Source organism: Pteronotus mesoamericanus, unplaced genomic scaffold, assembly GCF_021234165.1.
Source record: "Pteronotus mesoamericanus isolate MK-2021 breed Mesoamerican mustached bat unplaced genomic scaffold, CSHL_Meso_final contig_347, whole genome shotgun sequence".
Lineage (NCBI taxonomy): Eukaryota > Metazoa > Chordata > Mammalia > Chiroptera > Mormoopidae > Pteronotus > Pteronotus mesoamericanus.
Window position 1 is genome coordinate 10393707 of NW_026555137.1, and position 24760 is coordinate 10418466.

At 46.9% G+C, this 24760-nt stretch overlaps 1 long non-coding RNA gene across 3 annotated transcripts in view; it reads left to right on the forward strand.

Moving 5' to 3' along the window:
- The window catches only part of LOC129073001 (uncharacterized), a 71601-nt gene that overhangs the window by 41331 nt on the left and 5510 nt on the right, over positions 1 to 24760 (forward strand). For 2 of the 3 annotated variants that reach the window (XR_008529402.1, XR_008529401.1), the window contains exon 3: positions 23896 to 24333. The exons of the other annotated variant lie outside the window; for it this stretch is intronic. This is a non-coding gene — a long non-coding RNA (uncharacterized LOC129073001). Of the gene's footprint in view, positions 1 to 23895; positions 24334 to 24760 lie in introns of those variants that run through there. 3 annotated transcript variants of the gene reach the window in all.

Genomic DNA, 24760 nt, shown 5'->3' on the forward strand with positions numbered 1-24760 from the left:
CTTCTTTCAAAATATTCTTTAGGAAAATTCTTTAAAAATATGCAGCTGTACCGATATAAATAGCAGCCAGGGACCCACCAATCAGAATAAACAAATACATTTTTTGCAATGAAAAGTTTTTAATTAGCATTTAAAAATATTGTAATAGGGAGGTCGCGGAGGGTAAGAGGGGGATAAATGGCGATGGAAGGAAACTTGACGTGGGGAGGTGAACACATAATATAGTATACAGGTGATGTGTTATGGGATTATACTCCTGAAATCTGTATAATTTTGTTTACCAGTGTCACCCCAATAAATTCAATAAAAAAACAAAAAAGTAAAAATGTTTTATTTAACAGCACACCTTGAGTTATATGTGGTTTTCAACCTTGTATGTTTTTAACACAAAAGAAATAAAATGCGTATCCCCTGTCCCTTCCACTTGCCTTCCTCTAACCCCAGGGACGGCACTGTCCTGGGTGTGCCCCACCCCTGTCCATGAATGCGTGCCTGTGTTGTGCCCACATGGGTGGGTCTAGTTTCTCCCTGCATGGAACAACACCAGACCATAGAAGGACTTGCATGCACAGAACATGGGGTTTGGAGTCAGGAGGGCCAGGGTTTGAGACCTGCCTTGACCACTTCTGGCCTGCATCCTTTGGCTTCTTTGAGCCTCGATTTCCCCATGTGTAATTAACCTGGCAAAGATTAGTTGACATGTTGTTGTTAACGCTGAAGATGATGGCAAAATGGGTGGCTCAATAAATGGTAACTAATATTCTTCAACCATTTATGTTTTTAATCTCTCTGTCTCCTTTTTGCCCTTTGAAAGCAGAGGGCCTGCCCTTCCCTGCCTGCGTGGAACACAGGACCCTTTGCATTAGTCACAGTGCCGCCTCACTCAGTGTAGACACTTAGTCCTTGTTTCTGGAAGAAGTGCTGTCCTGCGTTCCCTGTTTACCCCCCTGCTCTCAGCCTCAGTCCCAGTCCATGCAAGGGCTGGCACAAAAGGAACTGCGTTCCCAATGTGCCCGGGTAACTCTGGGGTGGTCTCGCTGGGAGTCTGACCAGCTTCTGCTGCCATCTTTTCAGGTGACACAGAAACTAGTGCAGTGGCAGTGGCAGGGCCGGGATGCAGTCACCTCACTGAGCTAGATTTCCTTAACAGTTGTGGCTTTGACAGCGTCGACCTTTCAGATGCATTTTTGAAATGCTGTGCCCTGTCCACAGTTACACACTCGCTCTGCAGCGATCCTCTGTGCCCACCACGGTTGGGAGGTCCGTCTCCGGCAGAGCACGGGGGACACAGGACAAGGGGAGCATCGAGAACCCAGGACAGAGGACACCGGGATTCAGATCCCAGACACAGACAGGAAGGGGACAGCAGGGGGCACCAAACCCGCACGCTTCTGCCCAGAGTGGAGCCTGGGTGAGCAGCAGGCTCTCCGCTCACGTTTTAACTAGTGTTTGCTCATCACTCTCTTTTCCTGGAATTTGGTCATTTCTTCGCATTATAGTTAGACTCCACAGTGGCCCCGCAGAGAATGTTCTTTGTGAAAACAACAAACGGGCCAGTGCCCCCCTCCCCACACCCCTCCTCCCTGTTCTCTTCTGAAAAAGAGAAACCAAAGCTGCCCAGAGGTGGGAGGAGTCCCCAGGACGGGCCTGGGAGGGCCTTGGGCTCCGAGGTCAGGGGCCCTGCCCGCAAGCGGCAGAGGTATCACCCCGAAGAGCCCCCTTATTCGTCATCCTCTGATTTGCATTCATTCATCTCAAGCCAGGAGCCAGAGACCGAGTGCTGTGGACTGAACACATGCGTCCCCCAGCATGTGCTGGGCTGGCAAGGTGATCGTGTTGGGAGGCAGGGCCGTCGGGAGGGGCCCAGGTCATGAGGGAGGGGCTCCCATCAGTGGCATCAGTGAGGGCTTCCTTGCCCCTTCTGCCACCTGCAGACTCAGCGTGAAGAGCAGGGGAGCCCTCGCTAGACGCTGAATCTGCTGACACCTTGATCATGGACCCTTCAGCCCCCAGGACTGTGAGAGAGATCTTTGCTGTTGAAGCCACTCAGCCTGTGGTGTTTTTGTGACAGGGACCTGAATGGACAAGGACATGGGGCAAACCCTGAACTGAAACATGCTTGTCTGAGGCCTGTTATTTGCTATCAGGGTTTTATAATATTTTAGTTTATATCTGTTTGAGATAAGAATAATTATGGTCTCAGATGTGGGCACTGGATCAAGTTCATCTAACAACAGCATTTACATCTCACCTGTTCAATTTTGACGTACAAATCTGCACTCCAGCTACATTGTTTGCTTAATGTTTTAAAATCCACTCATACAGAACTCGCAGAAGTTGACTTTAAAAGAAAACCATGACCATCAGTAGAAAATTAGTATTCTTCAAACACATACTAAGATGAAGAATTAACAGTAAAATAAAAGCACGTAGCACACCTCCTTCACTTGGCATGTGGGGTGCTGATGGGAATCGCCCCAGATCTCCGTGAGTGGCGGAGCTGAGTTTAGCTGGCATGTCTCCTCTCTGGCACGTGGCCCCAGCCAGGAAGAAATAGTCTGGTTAAACTGTAGGCAAGTCTTACGCCCTGGGCTGGTCTTTGACAGAGCTATGAAGATGCAGTGCCCAGCCTCCCTTTTAAACATTCTCCCTCTTGTTGCTGAGGAAAGAAGTTCTTGGGAAGTACAGGGGTCTGCATGGGGGTGTGGGCCAGCTGGGGGTCACATTGCTTTGAGCCGCGGCTCCCTGAGACGCTTGGCTGCCCAGTGTTAGCAGGGAAAGGCGTTGAGCAGGAAACACACTCCCCACAGAGGTACCCATGCAGTTGTCATTTTATGCACACACTACTGTACCACCAGTATATTCTGCTTGTTATAAAGTATGCATAACAATTCAGAAAAGACATGGTGAATATAATGAAGGTAAACAGTATTTTTAAATGTCTTGTTAATTGCAATGGTCATTGGCTAATATCTCAGGCACCCTTTACACCGAAGATTCTGTTCCTCATTACCAACAGTAACTGTAAAGCTACATTTCTCATAATCTTCCCGGTAATTCAAAAGCCTTTTGGCTGACTTGGGGAATCTGATTATACTGTCGTTGTTTTCATTTATTGTGTGGCTGACTCAGAGCTGGTCGGGCCTGCCCTTTTCTTGTTGGTCACTGCCTTCCATTATTGCTTCGATCCATGTCTTCCCCCTAAAAAATGTAAGCCTTTGCTCATTTTGGGGATGATTAGTTTATTTAAAAACTAGATCCATTCTATGATTCCACTTACCTTGCCTAGTCTAAAGCAGGTCCCACATGCTAAGAGAAAGCCCAGAAGCAAAGTTGCCACTGTCAGCCAATGTTCCCTCTTGCCCCAGGATCCCTGAGGACCCTTGCCAGCTTGCGATCACTGATGAGTGGACTAAGCGAAGGCATGAAAGTCATTGCTTATAGTGAATATTCATAATGCTTAATTTATTTGGTATTTAATCATATAAAAATAAATATATAGAAATTTTATTATTTCCTTCCTTTACCCTATGGATTATCTTTTACAACCCACAAAATCTAGATACCACACATGTAGAGATGTGCTCCAAGCATGTTGGCTTGTCACATGAAGCCTTTCACAGTCCAGCATTAGTTTGCCTTTCTAACGTCACGTTCAACTATAGGAAACCTGTCATTTGGCCACATCTGCAAACCTCACAGGTAGCTGTAGCATCATCTTTAGCCTTGCATTTTCAGAGGCTCAGAGCAGCAGGGGCTGGTTCTTAGATCCCAAAGCAAAGGCACTTGCCATGAGGAGTTGTGGGCTTTCTGCCTTTTGCGTTGGGCCTGAGCAAACCATCTGCACGCTCGAGACAATGGAGCCTGGTCCCCTCCATCTTCACAGACTTCTTCAGGCGCCCGGGCCCCTGCCTGAGCTGGCGCAGCAGGAGCTGATGGGCCGCTGGGTGCCTGCCATGGACAGAGCAGCGCCGAACAGATGGGACAGACTGCTGACTGACTCTGGCACGTTTTCCTCCCTGTGCCATCGTTGCATCGTCCCTGACAGGGCTCCATTTATGTAAGCTTCAGAAAGAGGCAAACTCGTGTGTCATGTTAGGACTCAGGTGAAGGGAGACGCTGGGGAGAGGGAAGTGGGGCGGTGACTGGGAGGTGGCACACTGGGCGTCTTGAGGGTCCTGGTGGCGTTCTGTGCCTTGACCTGCTAATGGCTTCACTGCAATGTGTGCTTTGTGACAATTCACTGGACTGGAAATGTCCAATGTCTACACTTCTCTGTGCGTCAATAACATTTCTAAAAAGTCTTTTAATCATAGACTGTAAAAGAAGAGACATGATATGAGAGCATGAATCACTGATTTATTAAAATACTGATCATCCCCTGGACTGTAGGGCAGCAGGCAGATTGGCTGAGCCTTTCCATTCCAGGCCACAGTTTTGAATTTTCTGGATGCAGAGGAAACCGCAGAGGCCATTAAGTTGAAAAAGAGGGTAGAGAGTCCTCAGGCTGCTGCTAAGAAACAGAGCTCCCAGGCCAGAGTCTAGATTTAGGATGATGTCTGTTGCTTTGGTTAATATCCCATGAAATGACCGAATGCAAATCAACCAAAAGAGTAATGAGTACTGAGTTTCTGGGGCAGTTATTTTGCCAGGGAATCTCAGCATGGCTAACAAGGGCCTGCAATGGCTCAGCCAGTTCCCAAACCTGCACCACCTGGAAGTAGGTCACTACAGGATCCTCCCTGGCATCCTTCCTCTGATGCGGAGGTGGAGGACAATGAGTGGAGAGGGTCCTCTTGAAGAGCAGAGCCAGGGTTGTCAGATAGGCTGGTTAGGGACCTCACTCATGGCCGGTGCCTGAATCCTTGCTGTTATTCTCCAGTGGAATATGAAAGAGGTAGAGGACTCCAGACATCATATGCTCTTTCCCCTTTTTATTGCTGAATGGGAGATTCTAGCGTGTTGTCCTATTTTCACTCTTGTTTACAAGAACACTGTTGTATATGTTGGGAGCGCTTCCATCTTCCAGTGAGTCAGACGGGTATCAAATTATGAGGTTCATTACCTAGATTTCACTGAGAGGAATCTACATGACCCAGAGACCCTGGTCTTGGAGCCAGATACAAAAACAGGATGTAATTTGGGGTTGTCTATGACCAGAGAGGGAGTGATGTAATTTTTGCCTGTCTGTGACATAGTTACATTATGTTAGGTAGAGTTATCACTGGAATCGTACAAATGGAAGGAAGGCTGTGTAGATAACAAGAGGATAAGGGGTGGATCATAGTGCACATTTGTTATTTTTGCCTTCAAATATCAATGTCTTCTTCTTATGACAATAGCACCCTGCTTTTCTTTTGGAGAACCAGCCCTAAGACCATGTGGCTTATTCCTTTCCCTTGGCCACAGGGGTGGATTCAGGGACAGGCAAGGGCCTGAGGGCCTAAGCCATGAGATCTAATTTCTGAACTTTTGAGGCTCTCTTGGGAGAGAGCAGTGCCCTTTCCCCAGGTGTTGTTAAAATGACAGGACATAAGCCCCGAGCCATTGGGGGCTGTCTTAGCATTGCATGTGAAGCCTCTACCTACATGCAGCTAATAAAGATCAAAACGGGGCAGGAGATGGAGACAGATCAAGCTGGATGTATTCATCCAAGCTCTGATGACAATTCCACTCCCATACCTTTTAGTTGCATGAGCCAAAAGCATCTTATATTTTGCTTGAGACCACAGGAGTTGGGTGCCTGACACTTGCAACAAAGAATCCCATAGTCACGGTCAGCTTTGAGAGATGCATAAACACTTCCATATGCTTTGGGTATATTTGGTGCCCTGCTTTCCTCAACCAAATGAGAGGACAGTAGCTTTTACTGAAATGCCCAGCTTTCAGGAATTAACACAATGAAGGGAAGACCTGGTTGAATATGTTCTTTTGTTGCTTTGGTTTGGTGTCCACGGCCTTTGAGGACTTGTCCTACAGCACATGATTAACACTTTGCTTGCTACTAAGTATCTTCCCTCCCAAATGAAGGACATCAGACCTTCCACGGTCAGGGTATGTCACTGTGCATTGCCAGCTGAGTCAGTCCACTGATACATGCATGTCACCGTGATGGCGCCATGGTCTGCTGTACACATACATGCGTGCCAGCAGCAGGTTCCATTCATGGAAGAGGACTGAAGGCAGGAGCATCCTTGGCCCTCACCATTAGACCTCAGGACACATGGGAGACAGCAACACCAGGGGAGCTGGGAGCCGGGACCCGTGAGTCTCGGATCCAGGCTGATGAACAAGGAGGTGAAACAATGAGATGAGAGCAGGACAGTTCCTGGGAGTACAAGTGGGCGGAGCCAAAGGCTGAGTAGAAGAAGCATCAGAATAGAAGGCAGAAAGTTCAGAATAGGAGTCAGAACTGGCCAGACAGAGGAGACAGGCATGCTCTGAGGAGGCCCAGGGCATGGAGTTTGTGCTGCTCGAGGCGATTTGGAAAGGTGTGCTAAGCCGCTTCTGAGGCATCACAGGATGCCCGGGGAGCACTCTGGCTCCCTCTCATCCTCCGCTTCAGTGGGTGGATGGGGCTGTGGGAAATCACATGGTGCTCCAAGTCGGAGACCCAGGTGGGGGAGCGGCAGATTCGCTTAGCTGGTTACCTCTCCTGTCTTTTTCTTTTGTGAATGTTTGAATCTTGTCTTCCCACCAAATTTGAAGTCTAAACTCCTCCTCAGCATCTGGCACAGTCAGGGGGTATTTAGCCTGCAGCCTGCAGGCCGTGTGCAGCCCAGGATGGCTGTGAATGCGGCCCAACACAAAATCATAAATTTCCTTAAAACATTATGAGATTCTTTTTTTGTGATTATGTGTTGCAATGTATTTAATGTGTAGCCCAAGAAAACTCTTCTTCTTCAATGTGGTCCAGAGACACCAAAAGGTTGGATGCCGCTGGCACTGTAGACCAAAAGCCGGTGCTCAGAGAAGCTTGCTGAGCTGGAGCATCAGTAGGTGACATCAGTGCGTGCGCGCTGAGTGCGGGGCAGGGGCCCAGGGCACGGGTCTGCTCAGGGGGACTTGTGCTGATGAGGAGAGGTGCGTGAGGGGCTGGAGCCTGCTGTCCACCCTGTGTTGATTGACATAGGAGGCAATGGCTCTTACTTACCACCCACCTGTTCAAGGACTCCTGGCAGCCCCTAAGATAATTTTTTAATCCCGACAGAAAGAGACAAAGTACTTTTCTTACTGCAGGAAGCTCGACCCCCATCTCACAAAAGTACCAGTGAGAGGGCCATTGGATGAAATTGTGAACTTGGCCCGATGGTTGTCACTAAGGCAACAAACTCTAAAATGGGGATCGATACTGATAAATCCTGAGTCCAATAATGGCTGGCACTGATAAAACAGGTGTTGGTAGCAAGGTCTGTTTGATGAAAATTCTGTTACCAGTAACTTCACTGTATTTATAGCACAACATGATTTACTGAAAGCCTATGATGGATTGATGGATGTTGTATGGCATTTCATACAACATCCTTTCTAAGAAGACTTTTAAATTCCTAGAAAAGTGACCCTGATGTACTATTAGGTAATAAAAACAGGTGATAGTACATAGAGTTTGTAAAAACTTATATGTGTGTATATCTGTATACATAAACACAAATACATTTATTTATATCTATGTCTATATCTATATCTATATATCTGCACACACACACAATAGGTAAGTGTCCTATATTAGTGGTTCCCTTTAGGCCGTGGGATTACATGTGGTTTGGGTTTTCTTCTTCTGTATTTACAAATGTTCTACAATGATTATGGATTATTTTTCTACATGATTATGTATTTTATTATTGGAATACGAAGACAAAAATGTTCTTAAAAAAGAATGAACTGAAACCTATAAATGATAATAATGTACTTGATATTGTCACATGTGGGTCATAACACAACTATCCCACATTTTAGAGACTGTCCACCTTGGGCATGGTCACCCAGGAAGCTAATGGTGGATTGAGAATTACGTGAGGAGAATTTTGAGGTTCTTTGCTGTGTTCCCAAGAGCCCTTGCCCACATGCCTAAGGAAGACAGACTGCGGACGTCTCCTGTTTCATGGTGTGAGTGTGGTTCAGAGGGGGCCCTGGGACCTTCAGGGGGACGTCTTCCAGGGAAGCACCTCCACCAGGCTGCTCCCCTGAAACGGGAGGGCTGGGTGAGTCTGAGTCATCACATGGCCTCATGAATATGGGTCACCAGCTTGTTTTAGTTCAGCGCAGCTGCTCAGCTTTGTTCTTCCTTTGCTTGTGTTGCACAGGGATCCAGTCACTTATTGGCACAAAGAAACTGAGTCTTTCCACTTCGATATATCCATCCATGTCAAACTGCTGGTGTATTTATTTATTAGCATATTTGCACGAAAGTATGTATGCAAAAGAAAGTGTGGCAAAAGGAATGAATTCAGGTATGTGTGGTGGATGGATGCACAATTATTTTATTCCGTCTTATGAGGCCAGGGATTTTGATGTGAGGCAAGAGTGCTATCAAGTGGTCAATACTGGCAAGGAGAAAGCAATGTCTTGGAGAGGTGCCACTCCAATTGATCAGAAGGACCTAGCGCCTCCTCCAGATTCACGCAGAACCTCGATGAGCTGCTCCTCCAAGGCGAAGCTCGTACTCTGCGGGGGTGGAGGTTTGGAGGGACAGGATAGAGGGGACCATGGGGCAGAGGAGATAAGGAGGCAGGGAGGGAAGGTGAGTTTCCAAGGCCCATCCGAGGAGTTCCCTGGGTGGACTCCATGGGGAAAATAAAGACCCCTTTAACTCTAGTTATGCCTAATCTGCTAAAAGTAAAGCTTCTTTCTGACAATGGACTCTACCTTCCTGTCCTACCAGGTGTGATGGGCACAGGGAGAGGTTACAGATGTAATCCTACATTCCTACATCCTGATGTAGGCATGGAAACCAAGACTTTTTCGGCCAAAGTTTACCTGAATATCCAGAGGGGAGCCTGCTTGGCCCTACTGAGCACCTACTGTGTGCTGGCATTGCTGAGCGCCTGAATTGTTTGAGAAAAGGTTAGACTTCATTGCCTTGTAGAGGTGGAGAGGAGAAAAGAGGACATTCCAAATAGAGGGAAATGTTCTGGCAAAGTCCCAGAGCTGGGGTAGAGGTGAGAGCATTAGAAAGGGCTCCGGGGCCGATCTGGCTAAACCGAGAGGCTCACCTGCAGTTTCCCGTGGCTGCTGTAACAAATTACCGCAAACTGCATGGTGCAAAACAACAGGAATTTATTCTCTCACAGTCTGGGGGCTAGGACTTCAGAGTCAAGGTTTCAACAGGACCATGCTCTTTCTGGAGGCTCCAGAGGGGAGTCTGTCCTATGCCTTTCTCTTAGCATTCGGCATTGCCAGCCATCCTGGGCTTTCCTCACTGTGCAGTTGCATTCCTCCAATCTTTACCTCTTTTAATCACAGGTGTTGTCCTTATTGTGTCTGTCTCCACGTCCCTTCTCCTCTTAAAATGACACCAGTCATGTTGGTTTGCAGTCCACCCTAATCCAGTATGAGCTCGTCTTAACCATCTGCCAAGGTCCTATTTCCCAATCACATTCACAGGTACCAGGTACCTTACAGGTACTGGTGCAATTGGAACTTCAACATATTTTGGGGAGCACAGTTCAACCCATAGCACCTACTAAGAAAATAATAGATGATTAGTTATTATTTGTTGAATGAATAAATAAAATGAAATATATGTGTTGGATATAAGGTGTACACATGGTTCAGTGAGATAACTGAGGCCTTAAATGCCAGATGGAGGAGTTTCGATGGTGCTTTACTAGGCATGGTAAAGCTCATTAACGTAAGTGCTGAATTGATTGGATAAGGCCAAGCACCGGAGAATTATAGTTTCTAGTTTCAGATTTAAGAATTTTAGATCTTTAATCTTTCTAAAGATGTCACCAGATTTTTGTTCCTTGATTCTATTTTAAAAAATGATTTAAAAATAGCATTTGCCAGCTTGGAACACCCAAGTAGCAAGTCTGTGGTATCAAAACAGAGATTATTTTTCTTGAGTTAAAGTCTTTGAAAGTAGCAGGAAAGCAAACACGGAAAAAGCCAGTGGCAAGACCATCATGAATGTGCTGTCATTTCCCACAATGACAGAGTCTAAATATAGCCTCCGTGATGATCCATCAGCACCAGAGACAGCGCCTTCCACCTGAGCCTCCTAGGTCTTTCCCACATAGGACAGAAGTGGTCTTGTTAGAGCAGAGGCAAAGACCGCCAAAAGGACAATACTGGCTAGGGATGCAGTAAGACTCATGTGCTGAGGAAAAGGATGCGAGGTGGGTTCCAGTTATTGGGGACAGCGAGCAAGAGGAAGACCTGAGAAAATGATCTGGACTGAGTCCCAAGAGAGGAATCATTGCAAGGAAGTTCTGAGTGTGAGAATCAAGGGGAGCACAATAGTATCTTCTTACAGGGCTGGGTGAAAAGCAAATGAGTCCATCGTGGAAAAGTGCTCGTTAGCCATCAAGCACTATCCAGGGTACACATTAAGTATGTCACAATTGTTAATACAATACCAGCCCTCCAGCTGGGGGGATGGGGAAGTGCCAAACAATTTCAGCTGACCTGATGGCTGGTGTATGGCACTCATTGTCAGTTCCCCAACAATAAACAAAAGGGGCTCTACTTCCTCAACTAAAGGTAGAGGACCAGGTTATGAAAGTAGGGCAGACCTAAGAGCAGAAATCAGACACATTAGTGGAGAGGAAAAAGGCCGCACAACTTCATCTTTGCCAAACTCCTGGATTTGTTCCCTGTTTAATTCACCTCACAAGAGTCTCATGAATGTGGCCGTTTTCAGTATCAGTATGTGGACAAGAGGAGATGCTTCTAAGTCTCTTATGAGCACATGCGTTGGGGGCGGGGTGGGGGAGCCAGGGACCACAGTCCCTTTCCTAAGGAGAGACCCTGTTTAATTCACGTGGTGTGGCCATAGCGACAACAAGTAGCAGCCTCAAGGTGCTCGAATCCCAAACCTCCCTATGCGTCCTTTCTTGAGCTCCCAAGCAGAACATTCCTCTAGTTCTTCTCTCTGATTCTTTCTTGTTCTGTCTCTACTTATTTTTCAAATGTAGCTTCCCTCCAAGTTTCGTCTTCCTATCTTTTCTCCTCTTGCTCGGATTCCCTTTCAGAGAGGTCTTACCTATATCCATGGCTGAATTTCTAGTGGGGAACGCAGGTTTCCTATGGTCTCCTGGATATCTTTGCATGCATTTCTCAGCATTAGCTAAGACTGATCACATTTCATTCAACACCATACTGCTTCTCTGACTGTATTTACTTGTCATGGCTCTAGGGGCTTCTACCCTTGTTGTCACTTTGGCTGGAAGCCTGTCATCTTCCATTGTTTGCTCTCCATTCTTTCTAGACTCCAGATTCTTTTGGCATCCGAATAATCAAGTGCCTAGTCCCCCACTGTCTCTCCCTTTGAACGTCCTTCCCATTCCAATGCCTTGGTTCTGCTCTACTTACTAATGCTCCTCTGAATTATTTCAATAGCTTTGACATATTTCTAGGCCATTTTCTTCATTGTCACATGAGTTGTCTTCCTATAACACAGGTCAGTTAGTTTTACCCCCTCAAAGTCTTCAGTGGCTTCTTCTCGCCCAAGGTATTTGGTTCAAATCCTGGTTGTGGCTTCAAGATCCTCCAGATTTAGCCCTAGCCTATCCTGGCTTTATCACCCACTGTGCCTGCGTTTGTGCTCCTGCTTGTCACACTGCACACCTCAGCCTTCCCTGAACTTGCACTTCAGGCCCCTGTGTTATTACTGGTACTGTCTGCAATGAAATCTTCCTCATTTCCGTTCAAATACGCCTCTCCGCGTTGCTTTCCCGGGCCGCCTCATTGGAATGAATGATCCCCTGCTTCACCTTCCCACAGTATTTTGCTTACTCCTCTACTATGTTACATCTTGTCACTTTGCTTTATATGATCACTAACTGCCTTCCCTCCAGATCGTGAGCTTCTCAAGGGCAGCCACAGCATTTTATTCACTTCCGTATCCCTTGGCTCCATCACGCAGAGCTTTGCACATAATGGGTTCTCGATAAATGTGAGTGAGTGAATGCTATTCAAACCATACAATATGGATAATTGAGGGGCTGGCTTCAGACCCCTGAGCTTCCTTCACCACAGTCAGAAGCTCAAAAGATGGGACTCTGGTTACTGGGAGGCGGCCGGCGGGAGGTCTGAAAAGGAAGGGCGGCTGCACCGTCATTCCGTCCGGCTCCAGGGGTTTTGTCTCGTGGCCTTGACTTGACATTTCAGTGGGAAACTTGAAATGCAACCGAAATAGTTTCTTCTGTTTCACCCAGTAATAAGGCTTTCTAAAAACCCTTCATTTCCACTCAAACATTTCTCTTGAAAATCAACGTCGCTACAAAACGGGGCTAATTCAATCGCCACCCATGCGGATGTGGTTGTGAGGATGACTTGAAATGGGACATTTTTAGACTCTCCAATATGTCAAGAAGTTAAGCATTTCATTCATTTAAAAAATGTAAATAAATGCAGCTGCATCTCTCTATATGAACAATAAAAGTGAGATCGTGGTGCTAAGCCAAGTGAGAAGATGCTCTAAATTGAGAGAGACACCCAGCTTTTGAGGATAATTTAGGGCATATTAATAAATATATTTAGAAAACTCATGTGCCATACATAACTCATAACTTCAGCTCATCTTTTTGTCCCTCTGTGAGCCAGCAGAATTCATAATGACAGTTGAAGAACAACAAATAAAGAACTGGCTGCTTACCAAAACCAATTAAATAGCGAGGAAAGGAAGTCATATGCATTAAACATGCATGTTGAAGTTTTGCATTACAATACTTAAAATAATTATATAACTTCATAGTTCTCATTAGAATCTTTTATTGAATTAAGCAGTGTTCAACTTTCGAGAACTAGATTCCCAGAAATCTGCGTGAAAGGCTGTTTGTTTAGAGATATAATGCATTTTCTGATTTAAAAAAATGCCATTATAAATGCAACAAGGTATCCAGGCTGCCCACTAAAGCCATTAAACTCATAATATTGATGTCACATTGTATCTTTGCAAGAAAAATTAGTAAAAAAAACATTTCCATTGTAATATTAGCATTTATGTAAGTAATTCAATCTCTAATCCTGAAATTGATCAAGAAAGGTTTTCATTTTTGCTAAATGATAATGCCTGTGGAAAATAGATTTAATTAAAGGAAGATGAAAATATAGATTGGTACTGTAGTGGAGAGTCTGAAGGGAAATTTGGGCTCTTTCCCAAGCTTTCTAATTTGATGCTATTGGTTCTTTATGATATTAAATCTCATTTCCAAATGTAGAACCTTCCTTTTCCCTCATATGGATGTACCACTGGCGCTACTTTAAGCCTATCATTCAAATTAGGGTCATTTTTCTTTGGCTCCCAAATAGAAGGAAAATGGGACAAAAGGGAGGGACATTTTGCCAGGGTAAGTGAGCAAAAGTTACATGAGAGGAAAGAGGGAGAAGTGTGTATGCGCGTATGAAAAATAAGTTTGTCACATGGGTAAAATTGAGCTGAGTTAGCAAAAGTGCCTGATTTCCCCTTAAAGAAGAAAAAGCTATTCATTAGGTTTGAGAGTTTCCCTGCCAGTAACAGCCATGCTGCGGCCCCCCAAAAGGCAGCTACGTCCCCAGGAGCAAGCAGAGAAAGGACAACCATCATGTGCTCCTGACACTTCTTGTTCACGGGTTGTTCATAACTTGGTCATTTGTAGCTTTGAGACTTACTGTTTCTTCTCATTAGCAACTTGAATTTTATAAATATTATTAGGATTTATTTCTTTTTTGTTTCCCATAGAGTAAACTGCTGTCTCCTTATTTAAAAAATTGTATCTACCTCTCACTTTCCATCACTATCACCTGCAGGCCAAGTTGCTGCCGCTCTTTAGACTCGTCGCCTTTCTCCAGCCAGGAAAACTTCTGTGGCTTCCTCTGTTCTTTGCAGGTTGGAACTTTTCTGCCAAGTGTTCTGGGCCCCCATAGATATGGCCTCACCCTTCCTAGCCAAGCACATAGTCAGTGCCTGGCACTTGCTGTCCCATCTGCTTGCACATCTCCGCAGGGACTTCTCTGAGGGTGGAAGTGCTCTTGGTCTTGTTCACCTTTATACCCAAGACCTAGAGCAGTCACTTGATTGGCCGATTGACTGGAGACAAGAAAGTCACATGAGAAACCCACTAAGTCTGTTCATGATAATTCTGCAACCAACAGGATCAAATGTGAGAACTGACTTTTTAGCTAGATTGGCCCTGTGGCTATAAGGGACAAGCGGTTCTTTTATACTGTTACAGAAGCTTTGCGGTTCTCTAACTTTGACATCTACTGAGATGTTAAAGTCCTGAGTTTGTTTGTGTGTTTGCTTTTTCCTGTGAACTCCCCAGGTGTGCAGAAGCAGCCATCCTGAACAGAACCTTTCTAGTCATCACCCCCATCATCGTGGTCATTGACAGAGTCCCTTTGGTCTGCTCAAGCTTTGCCTTTTGTAAGCACTTCATCCCAGGCAGCCAGCAGTGATCATTTAAGTGACCATTTGCCACTGCATGCCCTGGACTCCCAGTATCCCATTCCCCACAGCAGTGAGGCGGTAACCCTGCATCCCAGTGCGGTCATCTCAGATAACCAATCCACTTTTGGCCTTTGAGTCAGTTTCCTGGGGCTATTTTAGGAGCTGAGCCCCTATTAGTTTAGTCGGGAAACAAAAAAACACTCTAGGGTTGTTCAGCAGAGGGAATTAACCACAGGAAATTGGTAACAAAGGTCTTGGAGCAGTGGAGGAGCAAAAAGGGGATCAAGTTCCTCAAAGCTGGGTCGCTTTAGAGCCACTCCACCACTAGAGCTGGATGCGCAGATGGCGTGGCATCGCCAGGGCCCACGGCTGCAGTGCTGCTGGGAGTGGCCGCCAGACAGAGTCGGGACCCGGGAGCCCCCGCCCGCTCCCACCGCTGCTGCCGCCGCCTCCAAGACTGCTTTCCTCACAGCTGCCGCCACTAGAATTGGGGGAAAAAAAGATGGCTTCTCCCTTCCTGCTGCTTTCCACTCCCTTCCCAGTGGTGATGGGGCAGGCTTACCCGGGACACAGCAGGAGTCTGGAGGAAGCACACGTTTTTAGCCACAAAGTCTGTGACATTCATAAGCCAGAAACAGACACTGCCACTTCGTTGGGAGTAGTAACTGACAGCCGTAAGATGGATGGGTGGTCAACGGCCCACCTGCGCCCATACCTTCCAGGTTGTCTCCAGGCTGCAGGCTAAAGGAACAAAAGGGTATCGACCTCCAGAACTGCAAGATTTCCTAACAGCTGGAGATATCCCAGCTCCTCTGGCAACTTGACAGATGGCTGGGGGAGAACACAGAGGGCCCTGTAATCCTGGAGTACCCCAAAGACAATGCCAGAGGTGTCCGATGTGTAGAAACGCTCCCTTTCCCTTCTCTTCCCTGGCGTCTGCCTGGTAACTGTACCATAAATGTCCTAAGGGAGGCAGTGCTGAAAGGGACCTGAGTCCAGGTGCCCAGAGGGAGGGGCAGGGAGACCCCGGCCCGGAAAGCGGGCCTCCTCTGGCTTCTCTGACCGAACGTGGACTCCCACCGAAGTTTATTAGAATTTTGTTCAGTGTTTGGTTCTCATCATATATTTGGTTAATGATTGTCCATTTCAACTATGATTTCACTGATTTATTTTAATTACTGAAAATTCAGACATCCCTACAAAATTGCTTCTTCTGTCCTTGTTGATTGTGTAGTGCTCTTATTAAAGGAAATCCTTGGTTAGGAAATGACAGTGGTTTCCAGCTATTTCTCAAGCTAACCAAGTGGGATTTAGTTGAAGTCCCACCTGTCCATCCGTCCGTCCGTCCATCCATCCATCCCTCCATCCATCCATCCATTTGTCCATCCAAATAGCCATGTACTCTATGAACCATCCATTCACTGGACCTGTATTGAAAACCTATACTGATCACCCTCCATCAGACTGGCGTCGAGACCCCCGTCACTGGTGGCGGGGCGCATGGCTTGCCCCTGGCACGCTTGTAGGGATGCAGTTCTCGAAATTCTCCCTGGGTAACCTGGAGCATACCAGTGGAAATGAATGCACTGGCCGGGGGCATATGTCAGGCGTTTGCCAACGGAGGCGGAAACGGCAGGATGGGATTGGAGGGCTGTAGGCGGCAGCTCTCAGGGCATTGAAGAATGACAACGAAGGCTACGTGGATTAATCACCACTTAAAGGCTGAGTGTGAGAGCTACAGCCAGATGGCAGAATAAATCTGGGGATCAGGCTCAGATCTTAATTATAAGAGTAGCAGTGTCCCTGAGGAGGCTGAATTCTCAGTTTTGTCAAGTCTGCTACTCCAAGGTCAGGGCTGAGAGCGGGGCAGAGTGAAATCCGGAGACACGCAATGGGGGCATCTGCGCGGAGAAAATCTGGGATGTCTAGATTGCTCTGCACCTCTGCGCCCACAGGAGTAACCCCTGCCTCTCCATCAAAGGATGATGGAGAGGCAGGGGTTACTTCCTTTTATTTCAGGATGATGCCTCCAGGCCAGTAAACGAGTTATGATGTGACCTGGCTGGAGAGGTACTAGGGGCTGCCACCCTAAAGGAGCTGCAAGAGGGTTTGCTGGCAGGCGCTGGGAGTATATATGGGGAAGGCTTCCCAGGGCTCTCGATCAAGGGAGGACATAAAGTTGGTGACGGAAGTTTATCAACGTGGGACTACATTGTCGTGGTACAGGACTTAATGTCTTGGCAAGGATCCTGGGATACAGTGCTGATACGCTGCTAGAATGGTCCTCAGAAGCTTGGAAGAAGCTTATGGTTGAAGTTAGCTGAAGGAGACATGTCAGAAATGCTGTGGCAAGCAGTGGAAGAAGGGATCAAAGGGCTCAGAGGAGTGGGCATGCTGCAGTGGAAATCTGTCTAGAGCTGGAAAACTCACCGATGCCTATATTTGGTGGGCAGGTCTGAGAAGTGTTTACCGAAGTAATAACGTAGCATGAGAGGAGGCCTGCATCACTGAGAAGCTCAGCTGTGACTCTCCGTCACGGGCCAGGGCTCCCACTGGGAGGTGCTGTCACAGAGCTGAGCTCTCTTACAGAAATGGTGAAGGCAGGCTCCCACAATAATGGAGGCTGGGAGGTGGCACTTATTTGTCAGAGCAAGATGGAGCATTATGACTGTGACGAGAGGCAAGGTTAGAGTGAGGGCCGTGGGAACCAGACCCTCTGGCCCATGCAGATAGTTAACAGGACACGGCACCTCTCGGGGCGAGAGAGATGGGAGCCGTGGAGGCAGCCCCGTGTACATAGTTGTGGCGATTGAGGATGGGTGGTCAGGAGGCCCATGGCCCCCGTCCCAATTTAAAAGGTCAATCTTTTGCCTAATTCCCAGATACGAGCTGGTTTTCACACTCAAAACTGACTGAAAAAGAAGCCGGGTTTCCATGGTCTCTGCCCTAGGAGGACCCTGCAACACCTTGGCAAGGGCATGTGGTAACGGTCCTCTCAGCCCTTCCCAAAGTGGCCTGTTGTCATTTACCTGAGGAACTAACTGTTCACCAGGGAAAAGGAAATGTTCTAGCATTTCCAGGAAAGTATAATACAGGGTTGGAGTTGAAATTGAGTTTTTGGAACCCAAAGTGTTATCTTCAGGGCTCACTGTAAGATTCAGGGAGCAAAGAGAAGCCAGGTAATAAATGTAGGCCTGGCCCATGTCTGGCTCACAGCATCAGTGAGAGAAGAGGCACCAGGTGACCAGGGAGGTGGAATGACCTGGCCAGTCGGTGTCAGCTAGCCCTTTCCATCGGTCCCTTCAGTGCCAGCAGGCAGTAAGACGGTGCATCTGTGTAGACAACTGAAAAACAGCAATGAACTTCCTTTTTATCACTGTGTGCTGGCAATTGTAAACATGCCATAAAAGGTTTTCCCTCCCACCCAGTAGCCTCCTGCCACCCCTCCCTCTCTGGGGAGCGAGGGTCGGGAGGGACGAGTGCAGCCCCCTCTGTGAGCAGCCCCGGGGGTGGGATGTGGGGAGGACACTGAAGGAACAGCGTCTTTGAAGGAGGAAGTTTTCCTGCTTCCCCTTCGTGTAGACCCAGTGCTGCCGCTTCTGAAAGGTGGCGGTATCATTTTCAGCTTTTAAAGTCAGTTAATTATACTGCTGTGAGCCAGTGAAATAATTAATAAATGTTAACATTTGCATGTCGTTTTAATTAAGAAATAAATGTCTCTGAGTGAAAAAGTGCCTGCCAGCTTACCCATTAATTACCAGAGTACTGAAAGCACCCTTTGCAAGGTGGCACCAAAAGTACCTTGGGAAAATTAGCCATCCATCATCAGTTGCTAATGTGAGCCACGGTGCCATCTCTCCTTGCAGTTCAAACTGCCGGCCAGGTGAAGAGAGGGGAGCCCTTAGCTAGGGAGGCAGAGATAGGGGCAGCTGGACTCTGCATTTGGGGTGCCAGGGAAACAGTTTTGCTGCAAAGGACGTGTCTATGAATAGAACCTTCTGTTTTCTACTTCTTTTGTTTTTTAAAAAAAGATTAAAATGCTTATCATATTATGAAATTAACTTGTGATTGGTCTTCTCTTTCCAACATTTCTCTAGGGTTTCTGAACATTCCCCATCAGGCAATTAAGTGTAAGCTCTCAGGCGCAGGTCCCAGGTCTGTCTACAGGGGCCCTCTCTTCTTCCTTTTTTTAAGTTAAAAAGCTATTTTTGAAAAAAGTTGTGAAATATGATACAATGAAGAAAAAAGCATAAAAATGATAGTAAGCTTTTCAAATTATTATAAAGCCAATACTCTGGTCAAAAATAGACCGTTGCTGGCATTGCTACGCCCCTGCTCCCACCTCCCTAATTATATACCCTCCCGCTCCCTAAAGGTAGCCGCTGTTCTGGCTTCCATGGTTAACACATCTTTGCTTTTTTTTTTTTCTTAATTGCTTAAATATGGATCTCTCAACACTGAATTTTAATTTCCCCTGGTTTTGAACTACATATATAATCCTAGAGTATATTCCACTCAGCATTGTATTTGTGAAATTCATCCATATTGTCAGGTTGTAGTTTTGGTGCATTAACTTTCACTACGGCAATGCCGTGGGATGAATATACCACGATTGATTCACCCACTTGACTCTTGGTGGGCATTTGCTTCATACTAATAATGCTGCTGTGAACATTCCCGTGCATGTCTTTTGCTGTGTGTATTATGTATTATGTAATGCCCCTTCCAGGTGCTTCCATACATAGGAGTAGAATTGCTGAGTCACTGGGTGAGCATGGTAGTTGATACTGGAAACAGTTTTCCAAATGATTGAACCGTTTGCACATCCTTCAGTAACACACGGGACTCCTGTTGCTCCACATTCTTTCCAGGGCTTGGTGTTATCTAACTGTTTAATTTTACCCATTCGGGTGTTTAGTGCTATTTCATTGTGGCTCTAATGGGTTTTCTCCCGTGATATAATGACATTGAGCACCTTTTCATAAGCTGATTGGCCATTTGGATGTCCTCTTTTGTGGAACTCCTGTTCAAGCTTTTTTTCCTACTGGGTTCTCTGTTGTTTTATTTTTAATTGACTTTTAGTAGTTTTTCATATAGTCTGGTTATGAGCCCCCTTACTGGTTATATGTGTTAAAGCTATGTTCTCTCACTCTGGTTTGTATTTTTATTCTCTTCTACTTGTCAAAACAAAGTTTTTTATTTTGATAAATGGAAGTTCTTCATTATAATTATTCCAACAAATCCCTCTTTTCCTTTAAGTTTTGCAGATTTTCTTGCTTGATCATAAATGCATTCTCCTGTATGATTTCCTAAAAGCTGCTTTTTGTTTGTTTTAAGTTTTTGTCTTTTATACTTTTTGGTCTTTCATATATTTTGTCTTTCATGTTTAGTTCTACAGCCCACCTGGAACCGATTTTGGTGTGAGAGGAAGTCAAGTTTTAGTTTCTTCCTCATGTGTACACCATTACTCTGATATTCATGTGCAGCCACGCCTCCCCTGGGCTGTCCCCAGTCAGTGACAGAGCATGGCGTGAGTTCTAGAGCCGGACCACTGCTGCCCCATGTGGGACTCACGCAGGGCAGACGTTTGCTTGGGCATCTCCCACCTGTCAGCTGGGGCTTTCTCAGCAGTGCACTGTGGTCTGAGGCTCCTCCTGCCCAGCCTTCCTTCCACCTCCCACAGGTGTCCGACCTGCTTTGTGGTCCAAGGCTCTCCCTGCCCAGACTTCCCCGGCCGCCTCCCTCTTTAGCCTTCACAGGCATTCCCCGCCCCTCAGTCAACATCTGGCATGTCAAATCCTGTCTTGGCACCTGCTTTTTGGAGGACCCAAACTGAACTGGCATCGAGTGGGTAGATCCTAGAGTAAGAGAGTCATACTTCAGTGTCAAGGTGACACAGGGCAAAAGGAGAACAGACTGAAGGACTTTCTGAAGGAAGAATGTGCCTGGCAATGTGGAGGGCTGGGGGGGTGGGGCTGAAGGTGGCTCTAGGATTGAGTCCAAACCTTGTGGCACGGAGGTGGGGCTCATCTGAGGGAACTGTGGCTAACACTGGTTCTGTGCTAATGAAATACTTCATTTGTGACAAATTCAGAGCTCTGTTGAGTTACATTGTATTGAGCGTTAAGTTTACCGAAGGTATTTGCACATCATCCCATTTAATCTTTAGCAGGCTTTTGGATAGGAGAGAAAAGGGAAAAAATTAAGGGGGGTCCTGTGTCTCCCTCCTTTCCTGTGGGTTTAACTGCCACCACTACCCCACTCCAGACTATCACCTTCACTTCTGTTCCCAAGGGCAGAAGATTCAACTGAAGAAATTGGTCAGGTCAGGCCATCTCTAGTCAAGGGAAAAGCTCCAGGTACGGTTAGCACATGGGAAGCCTGTGTGTGGGGGCCACGTGATGGTTGGAAATGGGGGGGGGGTGAGTGATGTGTTGATCTGTCTGGGTGACAGCATATTTCATAATACTTAGGGATGGCGACTTCACAGAGCGGGTGAAATGTTGATTTTTAGGGGTTATAGTTAAATTGTGTCACTGTCAAAGGAGAGAGATGATAAAAAGTGAAGAGATGTTTGTCAGCAAGAAGGGTAGACCATGACGGGCGCGTTGGCAGAAGGACAATGATACACTGAACCATTTTAGATAGGGATACATACTCTGTGTGTGTGTGTGTGTGTGTGTGTGTGTGTGTGTGTGTTCATATGTTCGTTCTAGCCACAGGTAGGGTAATTAAAAGAGAATTTGGTGGAGGGAAAAGAAGAGCGAAAGAGACGTGGAATCAGAAATATTCCAAAGAACTTTAACATCCGTAGAGTATGCAGCCATTAACCTGGGCTCAGCCAGCTAGCCCATGTGAGGCATCCCGTGGCTGCTAGGCACTACTGACGGCATAGATGTTGTGTCTGGAAAGGGAAATAGATCTTAAGGTTTCTTTCCATTCTAGGATTGGACAGGTATTTATTTAAAAGAGCCAGATGGTTCAAGGGAGTTTCTAACTTTATACTCTTGGGTACCAGGTTTCAAACTAAATTTGGGCTCTGGCTTTCAGCTTTCCTGTTGGCCTTGAATTGAGAATAGCCTCTTGCTTACCAGCCATCTGGTCTCCCTGAGTCTCTACTTCTGGATGACGTCTTCCCACAGAAAGGATGGAATCTCAAACAAAACCTATAGGATGAATAGGTTTTTCCCAGAGGGATTGCCAGGTGGGATCCCAGAGAGAAGTATGTTCCCACATGGAATGGGCTGGGGGGATGTGAGTCCTGTTTACGTCTGATTTCAGAGAGCAGGCTCCCTTGAGAAGTCCCAGCGTGTGGGGTGCTGTATATGGGGCAGTACGTTGCCTGTGCTTCTACATCTTTTCTAGCTTGATACTTCTTTTTCTATACACACAGACTCTGGTAATCATTGTCCATAACCTAGCATCCAAAAGGTTTATAAATGCCTGCTACATGCAAGGCACTGGTGGCCCAAAGTCATTATTAGTTTGGAACACATCTCTGGTATTCTAAGGTGACAACAAAAGAGAACGATTTAGCTTTAACCATAACATTAATTATCTTTAGGAAAATAACCCATTATTATTTCGATCAGGACTGGCCCCGGACAGAAGGCTGTAACTAGGGCTCGTAGAGACCTCAGAACACATCATAGTATAAACTTCCTCTGCTTCCCACTCTCAACCCATCCTTGACAACCCCGTTGTTTTATCCTCCTTGTGAGATCAGGCCAAAATGAACATCAAGGGCTCTTTGGAAGAGGGTAGGAAGTGACGAAATGGACCCATGTGACCAGAGCTGCTGAATAGAATCAAAAGGAGATTTTACGAGTTGGTTTGCTCTGGGAAGTCTGGAGTTAATGGGGTGGGGGCGGATGCATGTGCCTCAGGCCCGTCCTTCTAAGCACCAGCTGCAGAGCCACCACTGCACGCCTCACTGCACTCCACCTGCTGCCTGGTCCATGCACCTCGGTGGGAAGCACACCAGGATGCCTCTGCCTACAGGAGGAATAATTATAGCTGGAAAAAAAACACAGGACACTACCTGGATGGATATGGCTCAGTTGGCTCCTGACAGGTCTCTGGCTCAGAGAGCCTGCAGCAGCTGCGGTGCCGGGTGGGGAGGGTGGGTGATTTAGGGCTAGACCAGTGGTGGGCACACATCGTGCACCCTTCCGGGTCCTCTTAAGTCTGACGTTACAAATGCCCCTATGGCTGCGTGCCAGCAGATTTGGAACTGAAAAGTCCAGTTGGTCTAACTCATCAGAGGTTTTCTCAATTACAACAGGGCAGGCTATAACGCTGGTAACCATTCCCCCAAACGACTCTGCAATGCTTGGAGGTTCCTCTTCACGTCTAAGGGGAGTGTTTTAGGAGCAGTAGACCCGATTGTGTGTATGTCAGTGCACAGAAGCCAGTGCCCATGTTTTTTTCCTGCAGGCCTTTTAAGCAAGTCTTGTAATTGTGGTTTCAGTTTCTATTGTCCAACTGTGCACTGTGAGTCACTGCCATGTCACAGCCATACCTCCTCGCCTGCCTCATATCTGCAAGCAAGGTGGAAAATATAGGCATGGTGTATGAATCATGAGGCTCTGCTCTTAGAGCTGAAGCCGAGCACTTCCTGGGTTTGATGAGTGGGCTTAATGCACGGGAGCGTGACCCTGCGCTGCCTGCTTGCATTCTTTGCTCTAGGCCTTCCCATCCAGCCGCCTTCCCCTGAACGCTGCGCTTGCTCCCTGAGCCTCCGTTCCTGCTGCTCTCCAACCTGGGGCTTCCTGCCCCCTTCTCCCAACACCCCACTGTGTCAGGCTAACTCTGCCTCCTCTTTGGAGTCGGAGAGGTAGCTGCTCCCCCTTGAAAGGCTTTTCTGAGCCCTGAGGCCTGGGGCTGTGTGGCAGCCCCTGCTTATTTGATCACACCACTTATCACCCCCGTTTGCTTCTTTCTTTCCCTTACTAAGTGGTATTCTCCACGAGGCAGGGACTGTGTTGATTTTCCCCAGCCCAGAGCCTGGCATACAGTAGGTGCTCAAGCATGGAGCGAAGAAACGAACCCTCTCGGTGGTCACTGCTGTCTGGACGGTGCTGAGGTCTGGCCAGCTCCCTTCTTCTTCTCCTGTCCGTCATTTGCCCCTCCCTCTCCAGCCACGAGTGAAAACATAGCCCTTGCCTGGCCTGGTTTTTCTCCTCTTCATTTTAATTAACTCAGAAATTTCCATTGTTCCTCTCTATAGCCTACCTGCTTGCCACTTCTCTGAGGCTGTTTGGATGAAATAATAAAACCCTGCATGTGTGTTTGTTTCCCCCCAGACTGCATGATGGCTGTGGAAAGACAAAGCAGAGCTGCAGAGAGGACACCCACCTCAGGGCCTTCATTGCTGAAATGTCAACATCCCCTGCAGCTCTCTGTGGTTTGGGGCCCTTTTGTGCGACAGATGTTTTCAAGTTCATTTAGAGATTTATAACCTTTGGGCCAGAAGATAATCCAAGGCAGGCATGGAGCAAGCCCTCATCTTCACGCCTTTCCTGCCTGAGAGACTGGACAGCAATGCAGGGCACCGAGGCTGGACGAGTGCGTTGTGCGCCGCCGCGGGCGGCCGCTGGGCCTCACTTTCTGCTCTCCCACCATCGGGCTGTGGCGTAACTCACAGTGGTTTCACCAAAGACATTTCCTAGTTAAAAAAATGGAATCAGTGTGGGCAGAAGGGCAAAACCCGTTATATGTTTATTTTTAATAAAGTCGGCACAGGGGATGAGGGGTGGGGTGGCGGAAGGTTTGGAACCGGAAGCGGGGGAGGCGTGTTAGTTCTTGACTTTGAGCAGCCTTGGGACCTGGGCCTGCGGCATTCCTCAGTCTACCAACAAGTGTGTTGCGAGAAAGCCACTGTTTAGTTTCGCTCAAACGTGTTCTAAAATATTTATAGTGAAACAAGAATTAGGAGAACGGACACCTAGCATGTTCTCTGCACTGTGCTGCATTGTTTACTCACGCGTCATCTCCTTTCATTGTTTTGATTAAATATTGAATAGCTGCAAAAGGATATTCGTAAAATGACGTGTACAGAATTATAATAGTGAACACCTGCGTTCAGCTTTACCTTTGATAGCCCATCCTCTGCCTTCCTCAGATACAGCCATTCTCCAAAATTTTGTTTATCATTTGCTTTCTTTTCAA